Raw genomic sequence first — 23,410 nt, 5'->3', positions numbered from 1 at the left:
TGGTCCCTTGTGTAATATCAACAACTTAGCAGCTGCTGAAACCTCTTGCTCCTTTGTTACCTCTGAACACAATAAGCCAATGTGTTCAGGGGAGGCGATGGCCGACTTTATTGTCACCAGACTATTCACCCAGGTAATGTTCTAGGGACTTGTGTTCAAAACCTGCCACGGCAGATGGTGGAATCTGAATTCAATATAAATCTGGAATTAAGAGTCTAATGATGAAATCGTTGTGGTTTGTTGTAAAAACTTATCTGGTTTCCTTCTGTCCGAACCTGGTCCGATCTACATGAAATTCAGATCCACTGTCAGCTGATTGAATCTTCACTGCCCTTTCAATCAAAACCTCCACTTTCACCTCCTTACTTTTATACTCCATTTAAAGGCCAATCTCCCCTTTGCCTTCCCTATTAGTCATTGTGCTCCCAGAAGCAGGATTGTCGATCAGTTTAAAGTAGGTCATATATCTCTGATTACATCGATACAGAAGGCAGTGAAGAAAGGTTTCAGCACACTGGCCTTCATCAGTTCGGGAATTGAATATAGATGTTGGCATGTTATGTTATCTTTATACAGGACGTTGATGAGGCTGCACCTGGAATATTGTGATCAGTTTTGGTCCCGTTGGTGTTCTGACTTCTGACTTCTTCAACTCTGGGTTTGTGTTGAACTTGATGGGATATTTTGTCCAACTCAGCATGTTTAAACAGTATCGCTCAGAGGGATTCATCTGAAACTTTTCAGGAGGTGAGCACAACAAGATTGAACTATTCAAAGTTACTTGGACTCTATTTTAAACTTACATCAGGACTAGTAGTCAGAGACACATACAGCTTGGAAACAGACCCTTCGGTCCAACTTGTCCATACTGACCTGATATCCTAAACTTATCTCGTCCCATTTGACAACACCTGACCCAAGTCGTGTGGCAGCTCATTTCATTTCTGTACCACCCTCTGCATGAAGAGGTTGTCCCTTTAATATATTTCGCCTCTCACCCTACACCTATGCCCTCTAGTTCTGGACTCCCCCAGCCCAGGGAAAAGACCTTCTCTATTAACCTGTCCATGCCCCTCATGATTTTGTAACCTCTATTAGGTCACTCCACTGCCTCTGACGGTCCAGTGAAAACAGTCCCAGCCGATTCAGCCTCTCCCTGTAGCTCAAACCCTCCAACCCCCAGCAACATTCCCGTAAATCGTTTTTCACAGAGAAGTCAACGTTTCAGTCCAGAAGAAGGGTTAATACACAAAACGCTGACTACTCCACATCCTGGTGCTGCCTGGCTTGCTGTATTCTCCCAACCTCTTGCTTGCCTACATCGGGTTTCAACATGTAGTAGCTCAGTGTTTTCCACTGCAGGCTCACCGTTCCGGGGACCCAGGTTTGATTCCAGCCTTGGGTGGCTGTCTGTGAGGAGTTTTCATATTCTCCCAGTGTCTGCGTGGGTTTTCTCTGGGTGGTCCTGATTTCTTCCATAGTCCAAAGACGTTCAGGTCATGTCGATTGGCGATGCTAACTGCCCATCGAGTTTGGTACATTAGTCAGAGGGAATTGGGTCTGGATGGGTTACTCTTCGGAGGGTCGATGTTGGGACCAATGGCCTGTTTCCACACTGTAGCTAATCTCATCTGCACTACTTTTGTCTCTAACGAATGGCTGAGTAGACTCGATGGGCCGAATGGCCTAACTTCTGCTCCAATGCTCTTGCGGTCTTACGTTTCTCTGGATCATTTCATTTGGCAATGTGCAGTCCCTGGCTCAAAGAGCAGCAGTTTCCAATGAAAGCAAAGCTCATACGATGGTTGAACTCCTACAGTGTGGAAACAGGTCCTTCAGCCCAACACATCTGCACAGATTCTCCGAAGAGTAACCCACTCAGATCCATTTTCCTACCCTCCATAAATTGCACACAGACCCCCAAGGGTGGAATTATTCCTGGGTTCCTGGTGCCATGAGTCAGCAGTGCTAACCGTGAGCCACCACGAGGTTGTGGTTGTGGGGTGTGGGGGAGGCAATTGCAGTCCAGCAGAAAATAAAAACAGCCCACCTACTCTCCCACTGCACCCACTGTCAGAACTGGCAGGAGGTTCAGTCCGGGAGTGAGACCCAAGGCAGCGTCACCGGTGGGATCTGATTGCTGGGAGCGCTGGTGCCCCCGCTGGTGCTTCCGCAAGTTGCAGGAAAACATGAACCTCTTCCCACACTCGGGCCAGCTGAAGGGCCTCTCCCCGGTGTGGACACACTGGTGCTTCAGCAGGGCGGAGGAATGACTTCACGCACTCAGGGCAGCAGAAGGGCCTCCCACCCTCCGCCCCCCATCCCCCCATGTGGACCAGCTGGTGCTTCAGCAGTGTGGAGGAGCGGGTAAAACCCTTCCCACATTCGGGCAGGATAAAGGTATCTCCCCGGTGTGGACAGACTGTTGCATCAGCAGGGCTGAGGAATTGATGAAGGACTTCCTGCACTTAGGCAACTGAACGACCTCTCCCCCATGAGGACCCACCAATGGGCCAGTAGGTCGGAAGAAAGAGCAAAGCCCTTCCTGAAATCGGGGCAGAAGAACGGCTTCTCCTCAGTGTGGACCCACTGGTGTCTCAGCAGGTGGAAGAACTGCTGAAGGCCATCTCGCACTTGGGGCCGGAGAACAGCTTTCCCCGGTGTGGACCATCTGGTGCGTGAGCAGGACAGATGAATCACTGAAGGCATTCCCACACTCAGGGCAGCAGAAGGGCCTCTTCCCCTCTGTGGACCCATTGGTGCTTCAGAACCCTTTCAAATTTCACAATATCCTTCTGAGAGGAAGGAGACCAGAATTGTACACAATATTTCAAAAGTGGTCTAAAAAATGTCCTGTACAGCCACAACATAACCTCCCAACTCCAATACTCAATCAGAGGATTGTGAAAGCTTTCAAAACCCACAAAAAACAAACAGGCAAAAATGGAGGGACAAACCGAATTTTTGAGAGTCACCTTGAAAGCATCAATGAGAAAACGGCGGAGGGGGTTTATTGGGGATCCGTTCTCCTTAAATACAGTATATACGTATTTCTCTTGTGCTGTTCGTAGTTTCTCTGTGCTGCAGTGTGTAGTGGCTCGTTGAAATAATGTCCTGATGCAGCTTCATTTGTGGGTGTTGGGATGACAGGTTCTGCAGTAAAGTATTTGGTTTGTGTGCGTTGTTTTTCAGTAGATGCCAGTTTGAAATTCCCCATTGACTGTTTGCTCCACTGTGACATTAAGAAATGCCACATTGTTGTTGTTCTCCTCCCCTTCAAACCAGGAGCCCCCCCTTAGACCATAATCTCACGACTTGGAACACCAATATACAGACTAGTCAAAGGCCTCCACTGAAGGCAAAAACACCTCGTCGAAGATTCACTCCACTCCATTCACTCCATCCAAGAATTCCTGAACAGCAAAGACACTGAGATAGAAGAGGATGGAATAATGTTGTACTTTGACATAACAGCCCTGTTCACATCCATTAACATCAACGTGACCAAAGAAAACTGAAGACACTACTCGAAGAACTAAAGACACAAACACAGCATCAACTTCATCAGCAAAGATAGCACTGTCAAGCTCGTGGAACTGTGCCTTACCACCCACTTCATATTCAATAACAAGCCCTACAAACAAATCAACGAAATACCCATGAAACCACCAGCATCAGGATTCCTAGCAGAAGCAATAATGCAGAGACTCGAACAAACAGCCCTTCCAACGATCCAACCCAAACTTTGAGTCCGCTGCAGCGATGACACTTTTGTCATCAAAAAATGAAACAAATTAGAGGAATCCTACAACACCATCAACAATATCCTTACTGGCATAAAATTCACAAAAGAGGAGAACAACAACAAAGTGCCATTTCTAGATGTCACAGTGGAGCGAACAGTCAATGGTATATTCAAAACAGCGTCTACAGGAAAACAACGCATGCGAACCAAGAACTTAACAACAGAAGCAATCACCACTACACATACAAAGAAATCTGAATCAGGACACGATTTTAACGAGCCACGATTCACTGCAGCACCCAGGAACGACGAAGATCAATAAACAACCTCACAGAGTGTTTCAGAAGAACGGGTAGCCGATAAACCCCAAGAAAACGGTTTCCCTGACCGGGAATCGAACCCGGGCCGCGGCGGTGAGAGCGCCGAATCCTAACCACTAGACTACCAGGGAGATACATGCACAGCCTGATAGCTCTACTGAAAATTTCTTCCCTGACCGGAAATCGAATCCGGGCCGTGGTCGGTCGAAGGCTTTCACCTGTGTATCCAACAATGTCATTTGTTGTATCCATTGCCCCCGATGCGGTCTCCTCTACATTGGGGAGACTGGAGACTCTTCGCAGAGTCAAGTCACAACGCTTGAGGGAACATCTACAGGACACCAGCACCAATCAACCCCATTGCCCTATGGCCCAACATTTCAAACCCCCTCCCACTCTGCCGAGGACATGCAGGTCCTGGGCCTCCTTCATCGCCGCTCCCTCCCCACTCGATGCCTGGAGGATGAACGCCTCATCTTCCGCTTGGGGTAAATTCAACCGTAGGCCATCAATATGGACTTCATCAGATTCCTCATTTCCCCTCCCTCCACCTGACCTCAATTCCAACCTTCCAGCTCAGCGCTGACCTCATGACCTGTACTACCTGCCAATCTCCCTCCCCACCTATCCGCTCCACCCTCCTCTCTGATCTGTCACCTCCATCCCCTCCCCCATTCACTGATTGTACTTTTTGCTACCTTTGGCCCCGCACACCCCACCCCCAATTTATCTCTCCACCCTGGAGGGGTCCTGCCTCTATTCCTGATGAAGGGCTTTTGCCCGAAACATCGATTTTCCTGCTCCTCGGAAGCTGTCTGACTTGCTGTGCTTTTCTAGCACCACTCAGATCTAAACTTTGGTTTCCAGCATCTGCAGTCCTCACTTTTGCCGACCCAATAAACCCAGTGTACCGATTTCACATCAACAAACTGACACAAGCAGACACAACGTCTGCAGAAACCCTAGCCACATTACTTTACATTAAAGACATCTGGGAAATGATGTCCAGACAACTCAACCCTCTCAGCATCATGGTAGCCCACACATATACCAACACACTTAAGCAGCGGCTAATGTACCTGAAATACCCGATAAAAACAACCAGCAAACGGATGTAATTTACAAAATACCATACAAGGAAATATATACATGAACTCTGCCGCGCAGTTTTCTGTGGCAAGAAATGCTGGGATGAGATAAGGAAGATTTTTTCAGCCAAAACGAATCGACACTGACTGGACAGCCATTTAAAATCAACACTGTCAGCCCAGGATGGAAGACCCGAAGGTATGTACAGTTTTCTTATTTCCTGAAGATTTACAAAGCTGAGACTGGGTTTTGGTGCTTGTTCCTTTTCCACTCCCAGGAGCCGCAGTGGTTGGGGCGGTGTGTTGGGGAAAGTGAAATGTGCCCGTGAGCAGCGTGTGGGGCTATTTCAGCTCCCCCTCCTCTGACAGCGCTGTGACTTGACTCAGATGTTCTCAGGGACACTTACTGACGCGACACAGTGAAAAGAGTCTCATTCCCGCAGTTCGGAATTCAAACCGTATGCCGGCTTCAGGACAATGAGAAAGATTAATTGGGTGTGTGAAGAAGCTGTGAGCTGCATTTCAAACAGGTAGGTGGAGTCAGATGCATCATCCATTGCCCCCCTGTCACTGTGCGGATCTGACGCCGCCATGCTGCAGAGTTCTGACGTTAACACGGACATGCGCAGCAATGGGAACATTCACAAGAGTAACAGCCAAAGATAATCACCGTCACTGATTCCCTTCCATAGTCCCAACTTTGTGAAGCAGTATCTTTCACTGGCAACTAAAACACCTTTGTCCTCAGGTACCTGCTTAACTTCGATTACGACTTCACGCCCCTCACTGTTCGATCTCATTTCCAAACTCTTGGCTCATCGCCTCAATAGCAGCTCTGTGGGTATCTGCTTGTTCCACCCTGACAGGCAGTGGGCTACAAATTCCCGACCAGTCCCAATGTGATTGAAATACTTCAACCCCTCCACTGATTTGCATCTTTAAAAAAACCGTGGAGCAATCTCCGTTTCTTTTTGACGTCGTTTCTCAACTGTAGTCGGCAGGGTTCACACCTGCGTGGGGAAACCGCAATGGATTTCATGTCCATCGCATTCACCACTCGGCCCACCAATACAGAACCACACTGGCAGCTTCATTTCCCAGGTCTCTCTGCCTGTGGAGCTGAGAAAAAGTGAATCCTTGCAGAGTTTGTTTGAATTCAATCACTTCTCAGGTTTCGAAAGGGTTAAATATCTGCAAATGGCGAGTCTGGGTGTTTCATCCCGAAAGATGAAATGGACGTTCAGTTAAAAACAAAACCAGAAATTTCAGGAGCAACTCAGCAGGTCAGGCAGCATCCGTGGAAAGAGAATCAGAGACAACATTTCAGAATTCGTTTTTTGCCTCATCCAGGTCCAGCCAAACCTGCTGAGTTTCTCCAGCAGTTTCGCTTTCTGTCTCGGATTCTCAGCATCCGCAGTCATTTATGTTAGAAATTCAATCAATTCAGAAACCCCTTTGTGCTGCCTCAGTGGAACAGATTTCCGTTTGGGAAACATTTTCCTGACACCATTAAAAACGTGCACTTTCGCAGGCAAGAAAGCAGTAGGAACGAGAACAAGGAGCACGCCGTCCCTGGGTGGTCTGGAACCACCAACCTTTCGGTTAACAGCCGAACGCGCTGACCAATTGCGCAACAGAGACAGGTCCAAGAGCTGTTTGCACAGTGTCTTTGAGGAACCTACTAATCAATTCATAATTCAAACCGCCCCGCCCAAAATTACCATTGTTTTCTATCAGCTTTACTTTTCTATAATAAAGCCTTGGACATACATTGTGGAGACATGGGGACAGCCTGATCCCACCATCTGCAGGTACATCCATGTCACGAGGAATGAGCTCTCCACCACCGGGGCCATCGCCCTTCGAGCCTTTCAGTGTTTTGCCTCTTCCTGATTTTTCTCGTGCCTGCCACACGCCAGATGAAAAGCTGAATACTTCTCTGGAAAAACTGCCGGGCAATGCAGGAGAATTCAAACCGTATGCCGGCTTCAGGACAATGAGAAAGATTAATTGGGTGTGTGAAGAAGCTGTGAGCTGCATTTCAAACAGGTAGGTGGAGTCAGATGCATCATCCATTGCCCCCCTGTCACTGTGCGGATCTGACGCCGCCATGCTGCAGAGTTCTGACGTTAACACGGACATGCGCAGCAATGGGAACATTCACAAGAGTAACAGCCAAAGATAATCACCGTCACTGATTCCCTTCCATAGTCCCAATTTTGTGAAGCAGTATCTTTCACTGGCAACTAAAACACCTTTGTCCTCAGGTACCTGCTTAACTTCGATTACGACTTCACGCCCCTCACTGTTCGATCTCATTTCCAAACTCTTGGCTCATCGCCTCAATAGCAGCTCTGTGGGTATCTGCTTGTTCCACCCTGACAGGCAGTGGGCTACAAATTCCCGACCAGTCCCAATGTGATTGAAATACTTCAACCCCTCCACTGATTTGCATCTTTAAAAAAACCGTGGAGCAATCTCCGTTTCTTTTTGACGTCGTTTCTCAACTGTAGTCGGCAGGGTTCACACCTGCGTGGGGAAACCGCAATGGATTTCATGTCCATCGCATTCACCACTCGGCCCACCAATACAGAACCACACTGGCAGCTTCATTTCCCAGGTCTCTCTGCCTGTGGAGCTGAGAAAAAGTGAATCCTTGCAGAGTTTGTTTGAATTCAATCACTTCTCAGGTTTCGAAAGGGTTAAATATCTGCAAATGGCGAGTCTGGGTGTTTCATCCCGAAAGATGAAATGGACGTTCAGTTAAAAACAAAACCAGAAATTTCAGGAGCAACTCAGCAGGTCAGGCAGCATCCGTGGAAAGAGAATCAGAGACAACATTTCAGAATTCGTTTTTTGCCTCATCCAGGTCCAGCCAAACCTGCTGAGTTTCTCCAGCAGTTTCGCTTTCTGTCTCGGATTCTCAGCATCCGCAGTCATTTATGTTAGAAATTCAATCAATTCAGAAACCCCTTTGTGCTGCCTCAGTGGAACAGATTTCCGTTTGGGAAACATTTTCCTGACACCATTAAAAACGTGCACTTTCGCAGGCAAGAAAGCAGTAGGAACGAGAACAAGGAGCACGCCGTCCCTGGGTGGTCTGGAACCACCAACCTTTCGGTTAACAGCCGAACGCGCTGACCAATTGCGCCACAGAGACAGGTCCAAGAGCTGTTTGCACAGTGTCTTTGAGGAACCTACTAATCAATTCATAATTCAAACCGCCCCGCCCAAAATTGCCATTGTTTTCTATCAGTTTTACTTTTCTATAATAAAGCCTTGGACATACATTGTGGAGACATGGGGACAGCCTGATCCCACCATCTGCAGGTACATCCATGTCACGAGGAATGAGCTCTCCACCACCGGGGCCATCGCCCTTCGAGCCTTTCAGTGTTTTGCCTCTTCCTGATTTTTCTCGTGCCTGCCACACGCCAGATGAAAAGCTGAATACTTCTCTGGAAAAACTGCCGGGCAATGCAGGAGAATGGCACAACGGGTGCGTGTTGGGACCATAACGCAAAAGAGAGACCATTCTCTCCTATTCATTCAACGTCGTCTTTAGCAGCTTTCCCGCTTTGTTCTGCACCTTGCCTTGACGTCCGCTTCCCAAAAAAAGCTTCGACATAAATATTTCACAATGATGTACTGGCCCAATGTGCACAGTTGAGGTGACAACCTGAGGGGTCAGTAAATCCCGAACTGACACTGACAAAGAGGCAGATTCATTGGACGCAAACGGGAATTCGGTGGTCATGTTTAAAGTAACAATGTGCAGAATTACATGGAGAAGGCAAGAGAATGATACGGATAGAGACCCACGTTTACTTACTGTGTCGACCCAGCAGAGCGAAGGTGGGCCGCATGGCGTCTATTCAGAGTGAAATCACAAGAGAGTGTGGGAAGTTAGAAAAAGTTGATATTTACACAGCCTGCATACGTCTGCGCAACACCATATAAGACGACAGCAGTGAAGATCTTTGACATCAGTCTCGAGCGTGCATGCCACGCGCCAGACGAAAGGCTGAAGGGACCTGTGAAGCGGCCCGTTGTGCGTCGGAGCAGAGTGGCGCAGCGGTAGCGTGCTGGGCCCATAGCCCAGAGGTCGATGGATCGAAACCGTCCTCTGGTCTTGTTCAGTGCCTCCTTGAGCGACTTGCATTTGCGATGGTACTCGGTTTGTTTAGCACCTTGCCTTTCAAACCGTTCAAGTGAGGTGCTTTTGGAGGTCTGAGTGGTCTTCTCCTGTTCTTCGTCGGTTTCCTATGAACTGAATCACAAAACCACTTCTCTGAGATGCCAATGAACTGATAACATTGAAACGCATACCTTGTGGTTTCGTGCCTTCCCTGCAGGAGTTCGCCAAGTCCGTTCCGACGTGAATGACAAGATGATCCGTATGTCGGAAACCGCATCCCGTGGACAGAATGACAAGCAGATCTTCTGCAAACTCTTTGCTGCTTGCAATTCTTGGAGCAAAGTGGAATGTATTTCACACTGACCAAGTTTCAGCTGGCTCCGAGTCTCCAGTGTACATTGCTCTCTTTCCCGCCAGCTCAGAGAGAGAACAATAGGAGGGACAAAGGAGTGAATAACGATCCGTGTGGGAGGGTGAATAACTGTTAATGGAGACCGTTAGTGACTAACAATAAGTAGTGTGTCATAGCAGACTATGTGATAACAAGGGCTCGTATGTGTGTGGTAGGGGTCAAGGACATGGGGGATTTCAGGCCCTAAAGTCATGGAACTCGATCTTGAAGACCGGAGGGCTGTAGGGTTTTGAAGTGGAATATGAGGCGTTGTTCTTCCATCTGGAGCTGAGCTTTGCTGGAACACTGCTGCAAGCCTGAGACAGAGATGTTGGCCAGGGAACATGGTGGCGTGTTAAAGTGGTAGGAAAGCAGAAGCTCAGGGCCTTTTTTCGCGGGTAGAACCGAGATGTTCTGCGAAGCAGACACCCAGTTTATACTCCATGCTCCAATTGGGGAAACGACGCTGTGAGCAGCGAATGCAGTAGACTAGGTTGCGGCAAATGTGCAGGTAAAGTGCTGCTTCACCTGGAAGGTACGTTCGAGCCTGGAAGGATATTCAGGAGGGAGCAGGTAAATTGTTCTTCTGAGTGAAATCACGGTTCGTAAAAACAGAATGTGGCAATTTAGACAGAGTTAATATTTGCTCGTCAGCGATATGTCTGCCGGTGTGTGATGAGAGCATAACCCAGAAGGGAAACCATCTTCCCTATTCACTCAATGTCGAGTTTAGCAGCTTTCCCGATAACGGCGCACTGTTGTGCACCTCGCCTTCTCATCTGCTTCCCAAAAAACTTCGACGTAAATATTTCACATTGATACACAGGCCCAGTATGCAGAGTTGAGATGACACACCCGTGGAGGTCTGCGGGGTCTTCTCCTGTTTTCTGTACCCTATGTTGAGGAGGGCAATACTTGTCACTGGTCACTCCGGTGTCAGAGAAAAGTTTAGAAAGAAAACGGGTTAATTTTCTGCCAGTAGAGAGGGCCCGGTTCCTGGGGACGGGCAAACGGCAGCAGAGAGACAGAATGAGAAGCAGCTGTTCATACAGTCATAGAGATGTACAGCATAGAAACAGACCCTTCGGTCCAACCCATCCATGCCGACCAGATATCCCACCCCAATCTCGTCCCAGCTGCCAGCACCCGGCCCATATACCTCCAAACCCTTCCTATTCATATATCCATCCAAACGCCTCTTAAATGTTGCAATTGTACCAGTCTCCGCCACTTTCTCTGGCAGCTCATTCCACACACGCACCACCTCCTGCGTGAAAAAGTTGCCCCTTAGATCTTTTTTATATCTTTCCCCTCTCACCCTTAACCTATGCCCTCTAGTTCTTGACTCCCCGACCCCAGGGAAAAGACTTTGCCGATTTATCCTATCCATGCCCCTCATAATTTTGTAAACCTCCATAAAGTCACCCTTCAACCTCTGACGTTCCAGAGAAAACAGCCCCAGCCTGTTCAATGTCAACTGGACTTTACTCTGAGCAAGACTCAGCTGGTTCAAGAGGTAGTGCGGGGGCAGGGACGCCGGCGTACCAACCGTGTGGCCCGTTGGTCTAGGGGTATGATTCTTGCTTTGGGTCTTCGTCGACGCAGACGTGCGAGAGATCCCGGGTTTCATGATTTGTGCGAAAGCGCCTGTTTAATTTCCTCAAAAAGCACCTTCGTAAAACGAGGTTGCGCTCCCTGGAGGACCAATGGGACAGAAAGCAGCGAAGTGGAATGATTGGAGATAGCGTTGAATAAGTTGACGTGAGTGATGCAGTGTTTGAGGGATGTGTTGGGGCCAGAACCCAACAGGGAGACCACTTTCTCCTGTTCATTCAACGTCGTCTTTCGCAGCTTTCCTGTATAACGGCGCTCTGTTCTGCACCTTGCATTCTCATCGGCTTCCCAAAAAAGCTTCGACTTAAATATTTCACAATGATATACTGGCCCAATGTGCACAGTTGAGGTGACAACCTCTGAGGGGTCACCTGCTCTCTGTATCCTATTTTCAGGAGGGCAATGCTTGTCACTGGTCACTCCGGTGTCAGAGAAAACTTTAGAAAGAAAACAATTTAATTTGGTTGACGCAGTGGTGCAGTGGTTGAGGGATGTCAGCGATGAGGGTCGATTGGAAATTTGGGAGAGCTCTCTTCGGAGTACAGAAGTTTGAAATCTGGCCCGATTGAAGCTTTTCAAGTCATGCGAAGTCCAGACAGAGAAAGTAATGTCGTCAAAATGTTCCCACGCCTGAAAGGATCGGCAACGATTCGGCAGAGTTTTAAAGTCATGAGGAAAAGAACCAAAAGTGACATGAGGAAGAATGCTTTCGTACAGGGTGTTATTGGGGTCAGTAAATCCCTAACTGACACCGACAAAGAGGCAGATTCATTAGACGCAAAGGGGAAGATTTGGCTCAACCGATATACGGAGTCAAAGTACTCCTTCCGTGATTTGAAATATAAGGAGCTGCTGTTGTGGAGCTTATCAAGATCCGAACATGCAACTTTCAGAAATCGAGCCAGACGCGCCACCGTTGCGCCACAAGCTCACAGACGCCGCAGCTGCGAAGCTGTGCGCTTTTAATGAGGTCAGGAAAATGTTCCCCAAACGGAAAGGGACTGCGGATACTGAGAAGCCGAGACCAAAAGAGAAACTCGGTAGGTTTGACAGTACCTGTCGAAGAAAACAAAATTCTGAAATGTTGTCTCTGATTCTCTTTCCACAGACGTTGCCTGACCTTCTCAGTTCCTCCTGCAATTTCTAGTTTTGTTTTTTACTGAAAGTTCATTTCATCTTTTGGGGTGAAACACCGAAATATCTGCAAACACCATGTGCCGATATTTAACCCTTTTGAATCACTGTGAAGTGATTGGATTCAAACAAACTCTGCGATGATTCACTCTTTCTCAGCTCCATAGGCAGACAGACCTGGGAAGTCAAGCTGTCAGTGTGGTTCTGTATTCGTGGGCCGAGTGGTTAATGCGATGTACATGAAATCCATTGCGGTTTCCCCACGCAGGTGTGAACCCTGCCGAGTAAAAAATGAGAAATGTCGTCGAAAAGAAAGGGAGCTTGCTCCCCGGCTTCTTCTTTAAGATTCAAATCAGTGGAGGGGGAAAAATATTTCACTCAAATTGGGACTGGTGGGAATCTGCAACCCACTGCCTGTTCGGGTGGAGCAAGCCGATACCCGCAGGGCTTCTTTGGAGGCTATGAGCAAAGTGTTTGGAAATGAGACTAGAACAGTGAGGTGCTTGAAATCGTGATCGAAATGAAGCAGGCACCTGACGACAAGGGTGTTTCCTTTGCCAGTGAAATATACTGCTTCACAAAGTTGGGCCTGTGGAAGGGAATCAGTGACGGTGATTATCTTTGGTTGTTCACCTTGTGAATGTTCCCATTGCTGCGCATGTCCGTGTTAACGTCAGAACTCTGCAGCATGGTGGCGTTAGATACGCACAGGGCAGGGGCGCAATGGATAATGCATCTGACTCCACCTACCTGTTTGAAATGCAGCTCACAGCTTCTTCACATACCCCAATTATTCTTCTCATTGTCCTGAAGCCGGCATACGGTTTGAATTCCCGATCTGCGGGAATGAGAATCCTTTCACTGTCTCGCGTCAGTAAATGTCCCTGAGAACATCGGAGTCAACTCACAGCGCAGTCAGATGAGGGGAAGCTGAAATAGCCCCACATGCTGCTCACGGGCACATTTTATTCTCCCCAACTCAACGCCTCAACCACTGCGGCTCCTGGGAGTTGAAAAGAAACAATCACCAAAACCCAGTCTAAGCTCTGTGAATCTTCAGAAAATCAGCAAACGTTCATCCCTTCGGATTTTCTATCCTGGGCTGACAGGGATGGGTTTTGTCACTCTTTTGTAGGACATTGCAAGTGGATGTTTTGCAAAAACGCACCACAATGCAATCTGAATAATCAGGACCTGGATGTTTTCGGTCTTTGAATGTAAGTGTTGTGCTCCAGAACTTTGCTGTTCACAGTTTATAATACTTATCTTCCCAGTTCCCTGTATCACTTGTCGAAAATGTTTAATTTGTGTCTTGTAATCCTTTCACTGTCTGCTAATGAGGATAGCGTTTCCGTGTTTTACTTAAAATATCTTGACCTTGCATACCTCAAGCCTCAAGCTAATTTCACAAGAAACCTTCTCCAGTTCAAAAGTTAATGATTGGCTCTGTTTCTTGTCACGTGTCGAATTTCAGATCGATGTTGTTAATGTTCCTTATACTCCTTCAGATCCAGGTTTCGCTCACAGGGCGAGAACAGGACTGTCACCAAATACATTTACCAATCTACGTTCATCCTATCGATTGTATTAGCATCATCAACACTTCTCATCAAAATAACTCGAGAGACTTTCATCACAATTTTCTGTGAACAGTTCTACATTAGCTTTGCTGAATGTACCCCATACTTCTTGAAGTGGCTCCTTATTTTCGGTCCTGATTATTAATCTCTCTACGCATGGGAATGGAACCTTCCCACCCGCTCGATCTCTCATCAATGTGTGCAGTTCAATTCGATCTCCCATCAGCTTCCGCTGTCCTGATCAAATCCAGGGGAACAGGAAACGTTGGGGCTATGGCTCGGACAGGACAATCCGAATACTCACCTTTCCTGTTAGAACAATTCCATGAGAAAGTTTAGACCTCTACTTTGGGCGTGTAGTTGTGGCCGAACACTTAAGGTGTTGGCGTAGAGATCCTTTGGGGCTCCCCCACCCAGGGTGGTAACCTGCTGGCTCTGCTTTCTTCGCTGGCGATTTTAAATGACTTCCTGTTGGTTGCATTATCCCTCAAACTTCACAAAACCCGTCTCAATAAAGTCCCGTTTTCTCATGTCTGGGAATTGATTGCCATGCAGGAAACTCGGGTTCTGAACAAACAACGTACCAGACTCACAACGTCAGCTCTGTTTCCCTTTCCACAGATGCTGCTCGACCTGTTGACATTCTGCAGTATTCTCTGTGTTTATTAGTCACAAGTGCTGCTTTTCATTCAAGAACTTCAATCCCTGTCCTCTGGTAACTGACTCTGGTCAGTGGCAATTGGTTCTTCTGAACATTAATCTGCCCATTCCCACCGCTTCTTCTCCCATCTTGACCAACAGCCCCAGGAAATCTCAATTTATCCTTCTTTACTCCAAAGCGAACATTCTCCACCTTGGGAATGTCCGCCCAAAATGTAAATTCCTCATCCCTGGACATGAGGCAAGGTGTACAATTGGGAAGCGATTTTGGCAAAACATTGTCAGTTAGAAAATGGAAAAATGTTCAAATGTTCATGAAGCAAAACAGAAATCCCAGTCTCCAGCTTTGTGAACGTTTAGAAACTCGTTGGGAAGCGGATTTAGAGGAGAATGAAAGATGACCTGTCCGACAGTCCAGACACCGTCCCCTTGTTGAAGAGGCCGGGAGGTTGACTCTGATGTTCTCGGCACATGAACTGATCTGAGACATTGAAAGAATTGTCGTTCCTGCACATCAGGAATTCAAACCCCTTCTCCCCTCCGAGCCAATGAGAGAACTCGGGAACAGGCAAAACACTGAAAGGCTGGAAGGGCGACGGCCCCGGAGTAAGAAAGCTAGTTCCTCGTGACATGGATGTGTCTGCAGACTGTCCCCGGTATCTCCACAACACATCTCCCAGGCTTGATTATAAAAAAGTAAAACTGATAGACGACAATTGTAATTCTAGACGGGGAGTCTGAATTATAAAATCACGAGGCGATGGTGCAGTCCACGTCAGCGCCTGTCTCTGTGGCGCAATTGGTCAGCATGTTCGGCTGTTCACCGAAAGGTTGGTGGTTCGAGCCCACTGAGGGGCGGGGTGGTCGCTGTTCTCCTTTGGCTTCGATGCTGTGCGCTTTTAATGGAGTCAGGAAAATGTTCCCCAAACGGAAATCTTCTCCAAAAGGGGTTTCGAATTGACTGAATGTCTCACGTAAGGGACTGCGTATGCTGAGAAGATGAGACCAAAAGAGAAACTCGGCAGGTTTGACAGTACCTGTCGGAGAAAACAAAATTCTGAAATGTTGCCTCCGATTCACTTTCCACAGATGTTGCCTGACCTTCTCAGTTCCTCCTGCAATTTCTCACTGAACGTTCATTTCATCTTTTCGGGAGAAACACCGAAATATCTGCAAACACCATGTGCAGATATTTAACCCTTTCGAATCACTGCGAAGTGATTGGATTCAAACAAACTCTGCGATGATTCACTCTTTCTCAGCTCCACAGGCAGACAAACCTGGGAAGTCAAGCTGTCAGTGTGGTTCTGTATTCGTGGGCCGAGTGGTTAATGCGATGTACATGAAATCCATTGCGGTTTCCCCAAGCAGGTGTGAACCCTGCCGAGTACAAAATGAGAAATGTCGTCGAAAAGAAAGGGAGCTTGCTCCCCGGCTTCTTCTTTAAGATTCAAATCAGTGGAGGGGGAAAAATATTTCACTCAAATTGGGACTGGTGGGAATCTGCAACCCACTGCCTGTTCAGGTGGAACAAGCAGATACCCGCAGAGCTTCTTTGGAGGCTATGAGCAAAGTGTTTGGAAATGAGACTAGAACAGTGAGGTGCTTGAAATCGTGATCGAAATGAAGCAGGCACCTGAGGACAAGGGTGTTTCCTTTGCCTGTGAAAGATACTGCTTCACAAAGTTGGGCCTGTGGAAGGGAATCAGTGACGGTGATTATCTTTGGTTGTTCACATTGTGAATGTTCCCATTGCTGCGCATGTTCGTGTTAATGTCAGAAATCTGCAGCATGGTGGCGTTAGATGCGCACAGGGCCTGGCGCACCAAACTCCACCTATCTGTTTGAAATGCAGCTCACAGCTTCTTCACACACCCCAATTAATCTTTCTCATTGTCCTGAAGCCGGCATACGGTTTGAATTCCCGACCTGCGGGAATGAGTATACTTTCACTGTCTCGCGTCAGTACATGTCCCTGAGAACATCTGAGTCAACTCACAGCGCAGTCAGATGAGGAAAAGCTGAAATAGCCCCACACGCTGCTCACGGGCACATTTTATTCTCCCCAACTCAACGCCTCAACCACTGCGGCTCCTGGGAGTTGAAAAGAAACAATCACCAAAACCCAGTCTAAGCTCTGTGAATCTTCAGAAAATCAGCAAACGTTCATCCCTTCGGATTTTCTATCCTGGGCTGACAGCGATGGGTTTTGTCAACCTTTTGTAGGACATTGCAAGTGGATGTTTTGCAAAAAAGCACCACAATGCAATCTGATTAATCAGGACCTGGATGTTTTCGGTCTTTGAATGTAAGTGTTGTGCTCCAGAACTTTGCTGTTCACAGTTTATAATACTTATCTTCCCAATTCCCTGTATCACTTGTCGAAAATGTTTAATTTGTGTCTTGTAATCCTTTCACTGTCTGCTAATGAGGATAGCGTTTCCGTGTTTTACCTAAATTATCTTGACCTTGCATACCTCAAGCCTCAAGCTAATTTCACGAGAAACCCTCTCCAGTTCAAAAGCCAACTGTTAATGATGGCTCTGTTCCTTGTCACGTGTCCAATTTCAGATCGATGTTGTTAATGTCCCTTATGCTCCTTCAGATCCAGGTTTCCCTCACAGGGCTAGAACAGAACTGTCACCAAATACATTGACCAATCTACGTTCATCCTATCGATTGTATTAGCATCATCAACACTTCTCGTCAAAATAACTCGAGAGACTTTCATCACAATTTTCTGTGAACAGTTCTACATTAGCTTTGCTGAATGAACCCCAAATTTCTTGAAGTGGCTCCTTATTTTCGGTCCTGATTATTAATCTCTCTACGCATGGGAATGGATCCTTCCCACCCGCCCTATCTCTATCAATGTGTTTAGTTCAATTCGATCTCCCATCAGCCTCCTCTGTCCTGATCAAATCCAGGGGAGCAGGAACCGTTGGGGTTATGGCGCGGACAGGACAAGCCCAATACTCACCTTTCCTGTTAGAACTCTTCCATGAGAAAGTTTAGACCACAACTTTGGGCGTGTAGTTGTCGCCGAACAGTTAACGTGTTGGTGTAGAGATCCTGTGGGGCTCCCCGCCCAGGGTGGTAACCTGCTGACTAGGTCCACGTCATCTTTCGTGATGAAACACCCAGACCCGCCATTTGCAGATATTTAACCATTTCGAATATTGCGAAGTGATTGGATTCAATCAAACTCTGTAATGATTCCCTCTTTCTCAGCTCCACAGGCAGAGAGACCTGGGAAATGAAGCTGTCAGTGTGGTTCTGTATTGATGGGCCGATTGGTGAGTGCGATGGAGATGAAATCCATTGCGCTTTCCCCACGCAGGTGTGAACCCTGCCGACTACAGTTGAGAAATGTCGTAAAAAGGAAAGGGAGATTGCTCCACGATTTGTTTAAAGATGCAACTCAGTGGAGGAGTTGAAATATTTCAATCACATTGGGCCTGGTCGGGAATCTGCAACCCACTGCCTGACAGGGTGGAACAATCAGATACCCACAGAACATTTTTTGAAGCTCTGAGCCAAGTATTTGGAAATGAGACGAGAACAGTTTGGGGTGTGAAGTCGTGATCGAAGTGAAGTCGGCACCTGAGGATTAATGTGTTTTATTTGCCAGTGAAAGATAGTGCTTCACAAAGTTGGGACTATGGAAGGGAAGCAGTGACGGTGATTATCTTTGGCTGTTCCTCTTGTGAATGTTCCCAATGCTGCGCATGTCCGTGTTAACGTCAGAACTCTGCAGCATGGCGGCGTCAGGTCCGCACAGTGACGGGGCGCAATGGATGACGCATCTGACTCCACCTACCTGTTTGAAATGTAGCTCACAGCTTCTTCACACACCCCAATTAATCTTTCGCATTGTCCTGATGCCGGCATATGGTTTGAATTGCTGATCTGCAGGAACGAGACTCTTCACTGTCTCGCGTCGGGAAGTGCCCCTGAGAACATCAGAGTAAAGTCATAGCGCTGTCAGAGGAGGGGAAGCTGAAGTAGCCACACACGCTGCTCACGGGCACATGTCACTTTCCCCAACTCACCGCCCCAACCACTGCGGCTCCTGGGAGTGGAAAGGGAACAAACACCAAAACCCAGTCTCAGCTTTGTAAATCTTCAGGAAATAAGAAAACTGTTCATCCCTTCGGGTCTTCCATCCTGGGCTGACAGCGTTGATTTTAAATGGCTGTCCAGTCAGTGCCGATTCGTCTTGGCTGAAATAATCTTCATTATCTCATCCCAGCATTTCTTGCCTCAGAGAACTGTGCGGCAGAGTTCATGTATATATATCCTTGTATGGTATTTTTTAAATAACATTCGTTCGCTGGGTGTTTGTATCGGGTGTTTCAGGTTCATTAGCCGCTGTTTAAGTGTGTTGGTAGGTTTGTGGGCGACCATGATGCTGAGAGGATTGAGTTGTCTTGACATCATTTCACAGATGTCTTTAATGTAAAGTAATGTGGTTAGTGTTTCTGTCGACGTTGTGTCTGCTTGTGTCCGTTTGTTGATGTGAAATCGTCACACTGAGTTTATTGGTGAGTCAAAAGTGAGGACTGCAGATGCTGGAAACCAGAGTTTAGATCAGAGTGGTGCTGGAAAAGTACAGCAGGTCAGACAGCCTCCGAGGAGTAGTAAAATCGACGTTTCGGGTAAAAGGCCTTAATCAGGAATTAAGGCAGGACGCCTCCAGTGTGGAAAGATAAATCGGGTGTTGCTGGGCCAAAGGTAGCAAAGAGTACAATAGGTGAATGGGGGTGGGGATGGAGGTGACAGGCCAGAGAGTAGGGTGGAGCGGATAGGTGGGGAGGGAGATGTTCCCTCAAGCGCTGTGACTTGGCACTGCGAGGAGTCTCCAGTCTCCCCAATGTAGAGGAGACCGCATCAGGAGCAATGGATACAAGAAATGACATTGTTGGATACACAGGTGAACGCCTTCTCACGACCGTGGCCCAGATTTGATTTCCGGGCAGGGAAGAAACTTTTGGTAGAGCTGTCAGCGTTTGCTTGTGTCTCCCTGGTGGTCTAGTGGTTAGGATTCGGCGCTTTCACCGCCATGGCCCCGGTTCGATTCCCGGTCAGGGAAGCAGTTTTCAGGGGTTTCCTACGTTGCCCGTGCTTCTAAAATACTCGGCTCGTTTATTTGTTGATCTTCGTCGTTCCTCGGTGCAGCTGTGTGCCATGGCTCGTTGAAATAGTGTCCTGATTCAGATTTGTTTGCATGTGTAGGGATGATTGCTTCTGTCGTTAATTTCTTGGTTCGCGTGCGTTGTTTTCCTGTAGACGCTGTTTTGAATTTACCATTGACTGTTCACTCTACTGTGACATGTAGAAATGGCACTTTGTTGTTGTTCTCCTCTTTTGTGAATTTTATGCCAGTCAGGATATTGTTGATGGTGTTGTAGGTTTCCTCTAATTTGTTTCATTTTTTGATGACAAAAGTGTCATTGCTGTAGGGGACCCAAAGTTTGGGTTGGATCATCGAAAGGGCTGTTTGTTCGAGTCTCTGCATTATTGCTTCTGCTAGGAATACTAATATTGGTGGTTCCATGGGTGTTTCGTTGATTTGTTTGTAGGGCTTGTTACTGAATATGAAGTGGGTGGTAAGGCACAGTTCCATGAAGTTGACAGTGCTATCTTTGCTGATGAAGTTGATGCTGTGTTTGTGTCTTTGGTTGTTCGAGTAGTGTCTTCAGTTTTCTTTGGCTACGTTGATGTTAATGGATTGAACAGGGCTGTTATGTCAAAGGACATCATTATTCCATTCTCTTCGATCTTAGTGTCTTTGGTGTTCAGGAATTCTTGGATGGAGTAAATAGAGTTGTGTGAATCTTCGACTTGGTGTTTTAGCCTTCTACGGAGGCCTTTGACAAGTCTGTATATTGATGTTCCAAGTCGTGAGACTATGGCCTGAGGGGGGCTCCTGGTTTGAAGAGAAGGAGAACAACAACAAAGTGCCATTCCTAGATGTCACAGTAGAGCAAACAGTCAATGGGGAGCTTCAAACTAGCATCTACAGAAAAACAACACACACAAACCAAATACTTAACCACAGAAGCAATCATCCCAACACACACAAACGAAGCTGCATCAGGACATTATTTCAACCAGCCACTACACACTGCAGCACAGAGAAACTATGAAGAACAGAAGAGAAATACGTATATAGTGTATTTAAGGAGAATGGGTACCCAATAAACCCAGTACGCCGATTTCTCATTGATGCTTCCAAGCTGACTCTCAAACATTCGATTTTTCCCTCCATTCTTTCCTGTTTGTTTTTTGTGGGTTTTGAAAGCTTTTGCAATCTTCTGACTGAGTATTGGAGTTGGGAAGTTATATTGTGGCTGTACGGGACATTGGTTAGACCACTTTTGGAATATTGTGTGCAATTCTGGTCTCCCTCCTCTCAGAACGATATTGTGAAATTTGAAAGGGTTCTGAAGCAGTAATGGGCAAACAGAGGGGAAGAAGCCCTTCTGCTCCCCTGAGTGCGGGAGGCCTCTGCCCTGCTGACGCACCAGTTGGTCCACACTGGGGAAGGCTGTTCTCTGGCCCCAAGTGCGAGATGGCCTTCAGCAGTTCTTCCCACCTGCAGAGACACCAGTGGGTCCACACTGAGGAGAGGCCGTTCTTCTGCCCAGAGCTCAGGGAGGGCTTTGCTCTTTCTTCCGACGTGATGGCCCATTGATAGGTCCACATCGATGAGATGTCGCTCAGTTGCCCTAAGTGCAGGAAGGCCTTCAGCAATTCCTGCGCCCTGCTAAGAAACTAGTCCGTCCACACCGGGGAGAAGCCGTTGTCCTGCCCGGGGTGTGGGAAGGGCTTTACCCGCTCCTCCACACTGCTGAAGCACCAACCAATCCACCCAGGGGGAGGGTTGTGGGGGCGGAGAGCGGTGTCGGAGGGGGGGAGGCCATTCTGCTGCCCTGAGTGCGGGAAGACCTTCAGCAATTCCTCCGCCCTGCTGAAGCACCTGCGTGTCCACACTGGGGAGAGGCCCTTCAGCTCGCCCGAGTGTGGGAAGAGGTTCATATTTTCTTGCAACTTGCGGAAGCACCAGCAGGGGCACCAACGCTCCCAGCAATCAGAACCCACGGGTGACGTTGCTTTGGGTCACCCCCCCCAGGACTGAACATCCTGCCAGTCCTGACAGTGGGTGCAGTGGGAGAGTAGATGGGTTGTTTTGTTTTCTGCTGGACTGCAATTGTGTCCCCTACACCCCACAACCACAACCCCATGGTGGCTCAGAGTTGCACTGCTGCCTCATGGCACCAGGACCCAGGAATAATTCCACCCTTTGGGGTCTGTGTGCAATTTAGGGAGGGTAGGAAAATGGATCTGACTGGGTTACTCTTCAGAAGATCAGTGCAGATGTGTTGGGCTGAAGGACCTGTTTCCACATTGTAGGAGTTCAACCATACTTTGAGCTTTGCTTTCAGTGAACATTGCTGCTCAATGAGCCTGGTACTGCTCATTGCCAAATGAAATGATCCAGAGAAACCTAAGACCGCAAGACCATCGGAGCAGACGTTAAGCCATTCGGCCCGTCGAGTCTACTCTGTCATTCGTTAGTGACAAAAGTAGCGCAGATGAGATTAGCTTCAGTGTGAAAACAGGCCATTTGTCCCAACAAGTCCACACCGACACTCCGAAGAGTAACCCATCCAGACCCATTTCCCTCTGCCTAATGTAACTACCTCTACGGGCAAGGAAGCATGGCCAAAGACATGCACATCTTTGGTGTATGGAAGAAAACATTATCACCCAGAGAAAACCCACGCAGACGCTGGGAGAAAGTGCAAACTCCTCACATACAGTCACCCAAGGCTGCAATCAAACCTGGGCCCCCGGCACGATGAGGATGAAGTGGAAAACACTAAGCCACTACATACTGCATGCCGAAGCAGGAGGTTGGGAGAATACAGCAAGCCAGGCAGCACCAGAATGTGGAGTAGTCAGCGTTTTGGGTATTAACCCTTCTTCAGGACTGAAACGTTGACTACTCTATGAGAAACGATTTACGGGAATATTGCAGGGGTTTGGAGGATTTGAGCTACAGGGAGAGGCTGCATCGTCTGGGACTGTTTTCACTGGATCATCAGAGGCAGAGGAGTGACCTAATAGAGGTTACAAAATCATGAGAGGCATGGACAGGGTAATAGACAAGGGCTTTTCCCTGGGATGGGGGAGTCCAGAACTCGAGGGCAGAGGTTTCGGTTAAGAGGCAAAATCTATTAAATGGACAACTTCTTCTTGCAGAGGGTGGTATATATATGAAATGAGCTGCCAGAGTATATGGGTCAGGTGCTGTCAAATGGGACTAGATTAATTTAGAATATCAGGTCAGCATGGACAAGTTGGATCGAAGTGCCTGTTTCCATGCTGTACGTGTCTCTGACTACTGGTCCTGATGTAACTTTAAAATAGAGTCCAAGTAACTTTGAATAGTTCAATCTTGTTGAGCTCACCTCCTCAAAAGTTTCAAATGAATCCCTCCGAGCGATACTGTTTACAAATGCTGAGTTGGACAAAGTATCCCATCAAGTTCAACATAAATCCAGAGTTGAAGAAGTCAGAAGTCAGAACACCAAGGGGACCAGAACTGAGAGCGATCTAGGGTTGCGGGTTATTAGCTTCTAGAAAATAGAGTCGTGGGTAGGCAGGGTGGTGAAGAAGGCTTTTGGCATGCTTGCTTTCATTGGTCAGAGCATTGAGCACAGGAGTTGCGACG

General features: G+C 47.6%; 3 non-coding genes across 3 annotated transcripts; 1 reads left to right on the top strand and 2 right to left on the bottom strand.

Moving 5' to 3' along the window:
* Positions 1 to 4,124: 4,124 nt before the first annotated feature.
* On the bottom strand, positions 4,125 to 4,196 carry trnae-cuc (transfer RNA glutamic acid (anticodon CUC)). The gene has a single exon. It is a non-coding gene; the product is annotated as a tRNA-Glu (tRNA).
* Positions 4,197 to 8,239: 4,043 nt separating this feature from the next.
* On the bottom strand, positions 8,240 to 8,313 carry trnan-guu (transfer RNA asparagine (anticodon GUU)). The gene has a single exon. It is a non-coding gene; the product is annotated as a tRNA-Asn (tRNA).
* An 11,377-nt stretch (positions 8,314 to 19,690) lies between these two features.
* Positions 19,691 to 19,762, top strand: trnae-uuc (transfer RNA glutamic acid (anticodon UUC)). Its single transcript has one exon. It is a non-coding gene; the product is annotated as a tRNA-Glu (tRNA).
* The last annotated feature ends 3,648 nt before the right edge of the window (positions 19,763 to 23,410 follow it).

Source organism: Chiloscyllium punctatum, chromosome 36 (genome assembly GCF_047496795.1).
Source record: "Chiloscyllium punctatum isolate Juve2018m chromosome 36, sChiPun1.3, whole genome shotgun sequence".
NCBI classification, from domain to species: domain Eukaryota; kingdom Metazoa; phylum Chordata; class Chondrichthyes; order Orectolobiformes; family Hemiscylliidae; genus Chiloscyllium; species Chiloscyllium punctatum.
Note: the sequence above shows the minus strand (reverse complement) of the source record. Positions and strands in the feature narration are given on the sequence as shown.